The sequence below is a fragment of the Vanessa cardui genome, chromosome 6 (assembly GCF_905220365.1).
Source record: "Vanessa cardui chromosome 6, ilVanCard2.1, whole genome shotgun sequence".
NCBI classification, from domain to species: domain Eukaryota; kingdom Metazoa; phylum Arthropoda; class Insecta; order Lepidoptera; family Nymphalidae; genus Vanessa; species Vanessa cardui.
Window position 1 is genome coordinate 11,865,503 of NC_061128.1, and position 10,265 is coordinate 11,875,767.

Genomic DNA, 10,265 nt, shown 5'->3' on the forward strand with positions numbered 1-10,265 from the left:
AATAGATTCATTTAATTAAATGGGTATGCGTATATCGGTGTCAGCATTATAGAATTCAACATAATACCTTGTGCACATCATAAAATATTACGACATGCATATTAATCAATGTGGACTTATATCTTAGCGTAGTTAAATAAGTAAAAGGCTTTGTCGTCTACTGATTGCGCAAGCATCTATATAAATAAATATATTGCGCAAGAAAGTCTTGAATAAATAAACGCAGTGTAATTGAGTTACTTGTTAATTAGAAACTAATAATTCTTGATTACGATATAGATGTTGTATCAAAACATACACACATATATGTATGTACAGTCAGTGTAAGCCTTCGTCAGTTTTCAAATTCATTCCTTTATCAAGTCTTAACCTCTTAGTACCTTTTGAATCTGAACATCAAATCATTGCTACGCAATATGTTATTCTCGATCGGTAAAGCAGATTATCGCACATACTGAGCACACGAATATAGATCTTAACGTGACGAACCTTTTCTTACCTTGACTGTACAACACAAATCTTCAAGGTCTATAATTGTTTAATCATTACTGCAGTACCTTACTACAGTACCAGTACTTAGTGGTAAGGCTTTTTGCAAGCCCGTCTGGGTAGGTACCACCCACTCATCTGTTATTCTTCCGCCAAAAAACAGTATTCAGTATTGTTGTGTTCCGGTTTGAAGGGTGAGTTAGCCAGTGTAATTACAGGAACAAGGGACATAACATCTTAGTTGGCAAGGTTGGTGGCATATTGACGATGTAAAGAAATAGTTAATATTTCTTACAGCGTCATTGTCTATGGGTGATTGTGACCACTTACCATTAGGTGGCCTTTATGCTCGTCCGCCAACCTATACCATAAAAACCCTTTGGTAATCAAACTTATTCAATAAATCGACCATTACCTTTTAGAATAACTCACATAATACAATACTTTTGTATTAATAAAAATTGCTATGAAATATATTTCAATGTTGTCGACAGTACCACATGCTCGTATTGCAACTTACAGTATTATAAATTGCTGCCAAATTCATACCAACAATCTCCTTTTCAGAATTTTCTGTAGCCCGAACTAATCTTAATGGAACAAATATACGAATATTCGAAATATATCTTTTTTTCCTTTCTAATTCATTTATTAACTCTTCATTACGTCGTATTTTTTATGTACAAAAAGTAGCTCATGTCCTGTTCCATGGGTTTTAGTATTTTCTTCTACATATTTATATTCGCATATTTTCACATTTGTAATATTTGAAGACTTAGATCAAACACAGAAATGATGTTTCTTTATCATTCGTCTGTCCTTGTTGTATTTATTTGGAAGTGGCGCAGTATGTTTTTCCTCATAATTTTATCTCTTTCTTTTGTTTAATCCTCAGTTCACTCTCTCTTTCCATAAGTCAACAATCACACCTTACCTTTTTGATGGAATTTAGTTGGACCCTTTTTTGCATTACTCTTGCATGTTATGGTATTAGATTTCCCTTAGGCTTACCTGCGAGGTGAACTACGAGATCCTCTCATATTCAATTTTTTTACTCGATTCATCTTTTTAGACATTTTCTTTTCACTTGAGGTGAGGTGATTTTCCCTTTACTCCAAGACACGTTTCAAAATGTCTGGTGGTAGTTTTAAAAATCTTCTTTTCCAGTTTGAGGATACCGAAGGAAGGAAGAAACCGAAAATTGCAAATACCTAATTTGTTTGATCTGTGGCCATTTTACTCACCTGCAGTTTTATTATACATTTCGATATATTTCATTGAATATTTGTGTTACGATTCAATTATTCAAAAATTGCAGCAGACTCGGGAAGTAAGAAATTACCAATCATTAATTCAGTTTCGGTTCAACTGATGTTAAAGACAAAATTTAATTTTCGACGCAAGTATGCCAGTTTGTTTAGAAAATTTAGGGTATCTTTAAAGACAAGATTTATGTTATCAGTAAAAGTAAAGTAACAGCATGTAAATTTCCCACTGCTGGGTTAAAGCCTCCTCTTCCATTAAGGAGAGGGTTTGGAACATATTCATATATGGTTGGTGGAATGCACATGTGGCAGAATTTCGATGAAATTAGACACATGCAGGTTTCCGCACGATGTTTTCCTTCACCGCCGAGTTCGAGATGAATTATAAACTCAAATTAAGCACATATACATACATTGTGGTGCTTGCCTGAATTTGAACCCACAATCGTCGGTTAAGATGCACGCGTTCTAACCACGGGCCATCTCAGGTATATACTAAGGTGTTTATTTTAATATATTTTTTAATCTTTAAATTAACTTCTTTAAGGACCTACTCACGTATATCTAACGCGGAGATACATTATGAGGTCAACAATTATGTAGCAGTTTTTTTTCTGTTTAGTTAATTATTTAGTTAGTACAGTTCTAAAGCAGTGTTCTTCGTTTATCGCTTAACAAACAATACGAATTATCTCTAGGTACATAATCAATTATGTAAAAATAGTCAAATTTATTGATCCAAGGAGGTCGTATATTATCATTGTATTAAATTACTAAATCGAACGATCGAACGACTACAGAAAGACATATGTTTTATTGATTTTTTTTTATCTTTATAAAAAAGATTAATCCCGAAAGATATAAAATAAATAACAAGGAAAAATACTAATCATGCTAGTTGTGCAATAACATTTATCATTTTTTATGGCATTGATACACGAACGTGCTAATAATAGTAAGCGGTCACCCCTGCCCATAGATATTGACGACGTAAAAAAATTGACCGTTGTAAACATCACCAATGTTCTCCTGATCTTAGGACGTGTGATGTTATGAGTTCTATTCTTCAAACCAGACTTCAAAAATACCTTTTATTGCAGATTAGCGGTAGATTTGTGATGAAAGGGGCCCAACTGGACTTATACAAAGGCACCATAAATATCTTAATTTAAAAAATACAAAAACTGTTTTCAATTTGTCATTTTTTTTTATCAAAAGGTAAACATAAATTAACGTATATCCAAAAAATCTTAAATTGAACATTGAAATATACCTATTATATTCAATTTATGAGATTCACCAATTGTAATTTCCAGGAAATTGCAGTTTTATGATACAATAAATAAAAAATATATAGATCATAGCTTAATTTTTTTTACGTAAAATTTTTACGCTGTACCTATTTTCATAGAAGATTCTTATCTATTTAAAATTTTTTTGAGTTACACCAAGCAATCTCATGCCTACATTTTGCAATTAAATTGCAATGAACCTCTATCTTCAGCTCACAACATACACCGTGTTCCGTATCGTTACCTCGCAGACCTACCAATTGATAATAATAATTGGTTTCCATTGTCAATCATTTGACCAAACACTATCAAAATATCATCGTACAATGTTTTGACTCGAAATTGTGTCATTCAAAATTGGCTTGAAACAAACTACCTAGGAAACATTTCTTTTACATAATGACAATATTATGGGGCTCTTGGTTAAAATTGATGAATAATATATGCTGCTGATGAAAGAACATTTCTATACCAGAGCGTCTCCTCTAAAGGAGAAGGTTTAAAACTTATACCAAAATGCTACCTCAATACGATTTAATTTCCATCCAATGAACAGCTTTAACCGCAAAACGCGAGATGAATTACATGCACAAATTAAGGTTTGAAAACTCAGAGGTATTTGTCTGAGCTTTATTCTACCATCTTCAGGAAAGATTAACATGCTCTCAACTAGTACTTTTATATACTAGCTGTTTAAAAAGGGGGATGAAAGTATTGTCGTTTTTAAAGCTAGAAGCATAAATCTTATATTTTAGGCTGTTGATCTAAACATATAAAATATCATATCATGACAAACTAAGGAATGCGTTGCTCATTGAATGTTTTCATATTCTAAGCGAGCAAATGAGCAACGCATTCCTTAGTTTGTCATGATATGATATTTTATATGTTTAGATCAACAGCCTAAAATATAAGATTTATGCTTCTAGCTTTAAAAACGACAATACTTTCATCCCCCTTTTTAAACATTTTTCCAATAAAAAAGTAACCTATGTTCTCAAGCACTAGATTACTTAAGTACAAATTTTCATTTAAATCGGTCAAATACTTTGGGCATGAAAGCGAGACAAACGGACAGACAGAGCTACTTTATAATATTAGTATGGATATCTACATTCAGAGCTCGAGATACCTCAACATTAAAATGAATTATGTGGTTTGACTGTGTTATATAACAAACAAAAGTATCTACATTCGAATTTATAATGTTAATCTTAAAGAAAATGTTCTAAAATTTAATAAAGATTTTCTTCCCAACATATTACGTAATTTTTCCCGTATGACTGCAGTGAATCGTAAATGAAACATTTGTAAAGTTAATTACAGCATACAGTACGTTTTATTTCATCACACTAGTAATTATATTTATTTGTATAAATATTTAATCATGTAATTAATAACTTCATTTAATTATTGAGTTAATTATATTGACTTTAACATTTATTCGTGGATGTATCAATAAATAAAATATATTTTACGGCTGTATTATGCTACGGTTGCACACCGTATAGGCCGTTTTAAATTGGGTAGTTAAGTCATGTACGCTCCGTCTAATAAATTTGTTTTTAGACAATATTTATAAATTTGTTTTTAGACAATAATTATACTCAGGTATTAATAAAATATACTAATGAATTTGACCTTCAGTCCCACGTTTTCGAAAGAAGCAAATGGTTTATATTTGTAAGTTTCTAAGTAACTTTTAAATCTTGCTTCGTGAATCTAACAGCTAAATATATATTTAAAGGTTATCATTACATTAATTTAATAAAATAAATTGGTTTATTCATTAAATAAAGACCATGTTTAATATAATACTAATGAAATAACTTGCTTACTAAATAATTTTTACCGCTGACGACGTAAACAAATAATTTAAAATATAAATCGACGTCTGAAATATTTACTAAACAATATTGATTATATACATATGCATAAAATAAATAATGCTTAAGGTCTTGGTATGGACTATATTAATTTGCCATTAAATTAATAGCCTAACCTTTTTTTCTCGCTGGAAAAACACATTACGCACTTCCCTTATTGATGGAAAGTGGGGGGGGGGGAGCAGAGCCCTGGACGCCGAGTCTCTCTTCCCGCTCCCGCTCCGCGACTTCATTCTGAGACATGACATTTTCGCAGAAGGAGCGCATCTCTGACCAGAACATCTCACTACCGAGCATGGCGTTGATGATGCTCAGTAGCGAAAGATCTCCGCCCACAGTCGCTGCAAGGGTGTGCCCCCACGTAGCACACTCGTACAGGGTGTGGTACGCTGTATCCACTGGTGCACCATAGTGCACCAGCTTCCTTTCGATCCAGCGACTCAAGTGGGGACGGATCGCCTCCACTGTCGCTAGGCCCGCCGTGGGTGACCCCAGATCTTCCTGCCATCGGACGATCAGGGCTTGCTGGGCTAGAGCCCTGATCCGCCCGATCTCCGCCGACCCTGGACGTTCGCCGCGGTCCCTCGCCTCGACCCGGAACCGGTATACTTCAGCGAGCACCTCCGCCTGGAGCTCCCAGGGCGGATCGCCCGCGAGAAGTGTCGCCGCAGTCCACGACACCGTACCCTCTGATGCCTCTCACCGCTGTGACCCTCTGCGGCTTGCGCAGCAGGGCCCGATTTTTAGTAGTGAGGGCGTCTATCCAGACCGCACCGTAAAGCGCCATCGACCTCACTACGCCGGAATAGAGACGCCGGCATAGTGACCCCGGCCCCCCCACATTCGGAAGGAGGCGACCAAGAGCGGCGGCGGCGTTGATGAGCCTCGGGCCGAGATGGATAAAATGCTGCCCGAAGCTCCACCTTGATCACCGTCCCGTGGACGGTGATACTCGCACCTCGTGGGGGTCCTTTCCGTGGACCGTGGAAGAGGAAGGCCTCCGTTTTGGATATGGAGACCCTCATCCCAGCATTTCCATGCGGTCCACGGTGAGAGCCATTCCGACTTCGGCGAGGCGAGCCGCCTCCCGGAAGTCCCGCCCAATCGCCGTGACGAGGGTGTCGTCAGCGTAACGCAACACCCCCATCCCGGGAAGGACGGGAGCCCGCAGGAGCCAGTCGAAACCGACATTCCACAGAATTGAGCCGAGAACCGACCCCTGTGGAACGCCGCAGCTCACTCGATGTCGGATGAGCCTCCCATCGACCCCCGCCCAGAGGATCTCCCTGTCCTGGAGGTACGCCTCCAACAGCCTCCTGAGATAGGACGGCACCTCATGATATCGAAGTGCCTCCCGTATAGTCTCAAAGGGTCTCCCCTTTTCTCTTTCCTCTAATCTGTTGAAGGCGTTAGCCACGTCGAGCGAAACCGCCACCTTTTTTTGGCGTTCCACTCCTCGCGAGGACCGCCACGGTGCCGTCCACGTCCCCTACCCAATGAGTTAAGGGAGGAACGTAATACGGCTCGCAGACCACAGCCAGGTCAATCCCCCACTCCACCATGGACTGCAGCAGTAGATCCTGGGCCCCGGCGCAGTGGTTGAGATTAGTCTGAAGGAAGCTGAAGTCGGCACTCATGTTGACATTGCAGCTTCCTCCTCGGCCTGGCGCCGTCCGACGTCGTTGGTGGTCTGGGTAGCGAGAACCACCTTACCTTTCGTAAATTAAACTAGCTTGCTGTGGTATATATAGTTAATTTAAATCATTAAAAGTTATAACTGGTGCTTTTACACGATTATCGACATTAAACTAGTGGTAAGTCTATGAAAATAATTCTGAGTAGGTACGCTAAACAGCAATATTCACCGTTGTTTTATTCTAGTTTATATGGTGAATAGACAAGAGTAAATAGAGGCACAAAGGACATACATAAATTCTTAATTTTAAATAGTAGTATATATCTATATACTACTAGGTAGTAATCATTTGCCATCCTACCTTTTTCAATAAAAAAAATTAATCAAATTATATATATTTTCGATAGGATTTATTGTATATATTTTTCTTGAATCATAATTGTAGATATTAATTGAATCTTGTCTGAGCGTCAAGCAAAGAACAGCTTATTGAGATGTCTGATAACAATGTATTTCGTAATATACGAACGTGATAAAGCTAAACTTAAGATATACGCATAATACTTCTAAATACGCAATTATCTGATCTGCTTTGCTCTTCTTTATCAAATGAATCAAAATTTATTATAATATCAAATCAAGCAAACTACAAAGTGTAGCGTTTTTGGATCGTCAATAATTAAATAACACCGTTTCGGAAAGCAGCTTCTAGCGAGAAGAAACGACAATAAACTCGCATGGTTGCTCTTTTGATATAAATAGATTTACAATGCTGTTTTTACAGTAATAAGGGTCCAATGATGGAATCTTTCTAAAAAGTACTCTTTTAATGAATAATATAATTTATTAATTTCGCCTTAATAATCTTTGTAAATTTTGAAAATGGTAAATTAATTACACGGTATAAAAAATGATTTTATTCGTAAAATTTCGAGGTAAACTTGCTATAGCTGATGTCTCATATGAGAATATGAATTAGACGCGAAAGGACATATCCAAAGGATGTACGTCTGAGGTTCTAGTGTGGAGCTGTAGAGACGCTCATTAACGCGTCTGCAACTGGCAACTGAAGACTCTCGTAATCTGACTATTATAAAATACTATATATTCAGCTTTAGACCTCTTTTGGAAAGTAACTCGTATATTTCTACATCTCTTCTGAAGTTTATTTAAAATACTTAACTCAGTTTTATTGCCTACATTCGATATAATATATGGGTTATTTTTTCGTTGATTATTGCGATTCTTATACTTTAATCGATTTTAGTTAGATATCTCAAAATTGTAAATACCGTTAGATTATAATCTATCTCGCGAGATTGTAAACTGTCGAAAACAATGAAGTATAAATTAGCAATCAACACATAGTTTAATAATGTTTGTTATTTAAAATAAGCTGAGATGGCCCAGTGGTTAGAACGCGTCTATCTCAACCTATTTATTGCGGGTTCTAACCCAGGCAAACACCACTATATATATGTCCTTAATTTTTATTTATAATTCATTTCGTGCACGGCATTGAAGGAAAACTGTTACTTTACTTTACTATTTAAAATAGATACAATTCAAAATCGATATGGAAGCGATGTTGATTACTTATACATAGTAATGATCTTAAGTCTAAAATTTTAAAGACTTGGTTTTTATGTTGGAGGTATATTTGTAAATCAAATAACTCTTTCGTCTCATATCTTGATATCAGAGCAAAAAAATTATAATCGAAATGTATTCCTCAGCTTTTATTTGTAATTAACTATAATTTATACCATTTCTGTTGATACTGTCTCCACGTGTAATTCTGCCAAATGCTCTCAAATAATTTTCCCGTTGAATAGCAATTCGAATTCCCTAGACAGCAATTGATCTTATATTTCTTGTCACTGAATAAGACGAAGTATTATTTTGAACAACTCACCTAAAAATAATATACGTGAGGTTCTTCGTGACACAATTTTACCTTGAATTAATAACAAAAAATTTAGAGACCAACTTTACAATCTATCTCTCGTTATTCAACAGTTATCATAGTTTTAAGACATTTTTTTATTATCTCCCTTAAAACTATTATAATATTGATTCCCTCGCGCAGTAGGTGTGTGGGCCTTGCCTTATAAAATATTGTATAGACGATGAAAGTAAAGATACAATTCCCGATAATCAACATGCAGGATAAATACATAAAAGTAAAATAAAGTAAAGTAACATCCTGTGAATTTCCCACTGCAGGGATAAGGCCTCCTCTTCCAATAAGCAGAGGGTTTGGAACATATTCTACCACACTGTTCCAAAGCGGGTTGGTGGAATGCACATGTGGCAGAATTTCGATGAAATTAGACACATGCAGGTTTCCTCACGATGTTTTCCTTCACCGCCGAGCACGAGATGAAATATAAACACAAATTAAGCACATATATATTTAGTGGTTAATATAGGTATCTACATTCCGAATTTAAATTAATCTAATTTAATAAAAAGCTTGTTAATCACTCAAAAGTATTTATAAGAATATACTTGCATAAAGTATATTTTGAAAGAGCAGTTTATCGTTGTAACGTAAGATCTTTCTTTTTTGTGAAGAAGCAACGAGGAGCTTATCTTCACGCCGACTGTTAAGTTTCTGTCGACTGTTAAGCCAATTAGAACATTATTTTTTGTCGTCTGAGTAATAAGAGGCATGCGATATCCTTAATTATGATTATCTCTCCTTGAAAAAAATATAATATTACCTCTATTTACAATTTAAAAGCTAAATACAATGCATGATGAAATTAACTAAATATTTGTATATCTTACACAGAGTAGTGGTTGATTTTTGATTTTATTCAGCAATATTATGCGTATATCTTAAGTTTAGTTTTATTACGTTCATATATTAACGACAGATATTGTTAGCATACATCTCAATAATTTTCTTTTGCGTGACGCTCAGACAAGATTCAAATAATATCTACAAGTATGATTTACGAAATATAACTACGATAAATCCTATCGAATAAATCCACCTGCAAGCCTTCAGTTACAGATGTCCATAGGCGGTGGCAATCACTTTCTATCAGATGACCCTCCTGATTATTTGCCCCATATAACACAAAAAAATACATATAAACAATAATTCAGTGAAAGGCTTCTATTGGATAAAGATTTTCAATTTTAGTGAGATCCTTGAAAAGTTTTAAGACGCGTTTATTTTCTGTAAAAGAAATTCATTCATCGCTGGTTAATATTAGTTCTAGGATTATTATAACTAGTCACTTGCCCCACGCAAATAAAGTTTATGTAGGTAATTATTTTTATTTATAGGAAGCTACTTTGTTTTATAAAATTTATAAATTTAGAAAATATATGCCAGCTTTATCATATTTATGAAAGTTATTCTAAACCTAAAAAAATTAGGAACTTAAAAGAAAAAAATATCGCAAAGGGAAAAAATTAAGCTTTTCTAAAAAAAATGACGACTTTCGGAGCTTCGTCCCGATTATTAAACTTTTCATTTAAAGTTGAAAATAGAGCAACGCCCTGTAAGCGCTGTGCCGTCGGATGTGGCCTTTTCGTTTTTTTTTTAAATAGTTTTAGACATATGTTTATATTTCATATAAAGTAATTATAATATAAATATACCTAGTTGTTTACTTAATAATCTTTTTAGAGTTTAATAACCTTAACTTATTTCATTTCCAAAACACTTTTTGATAAATGT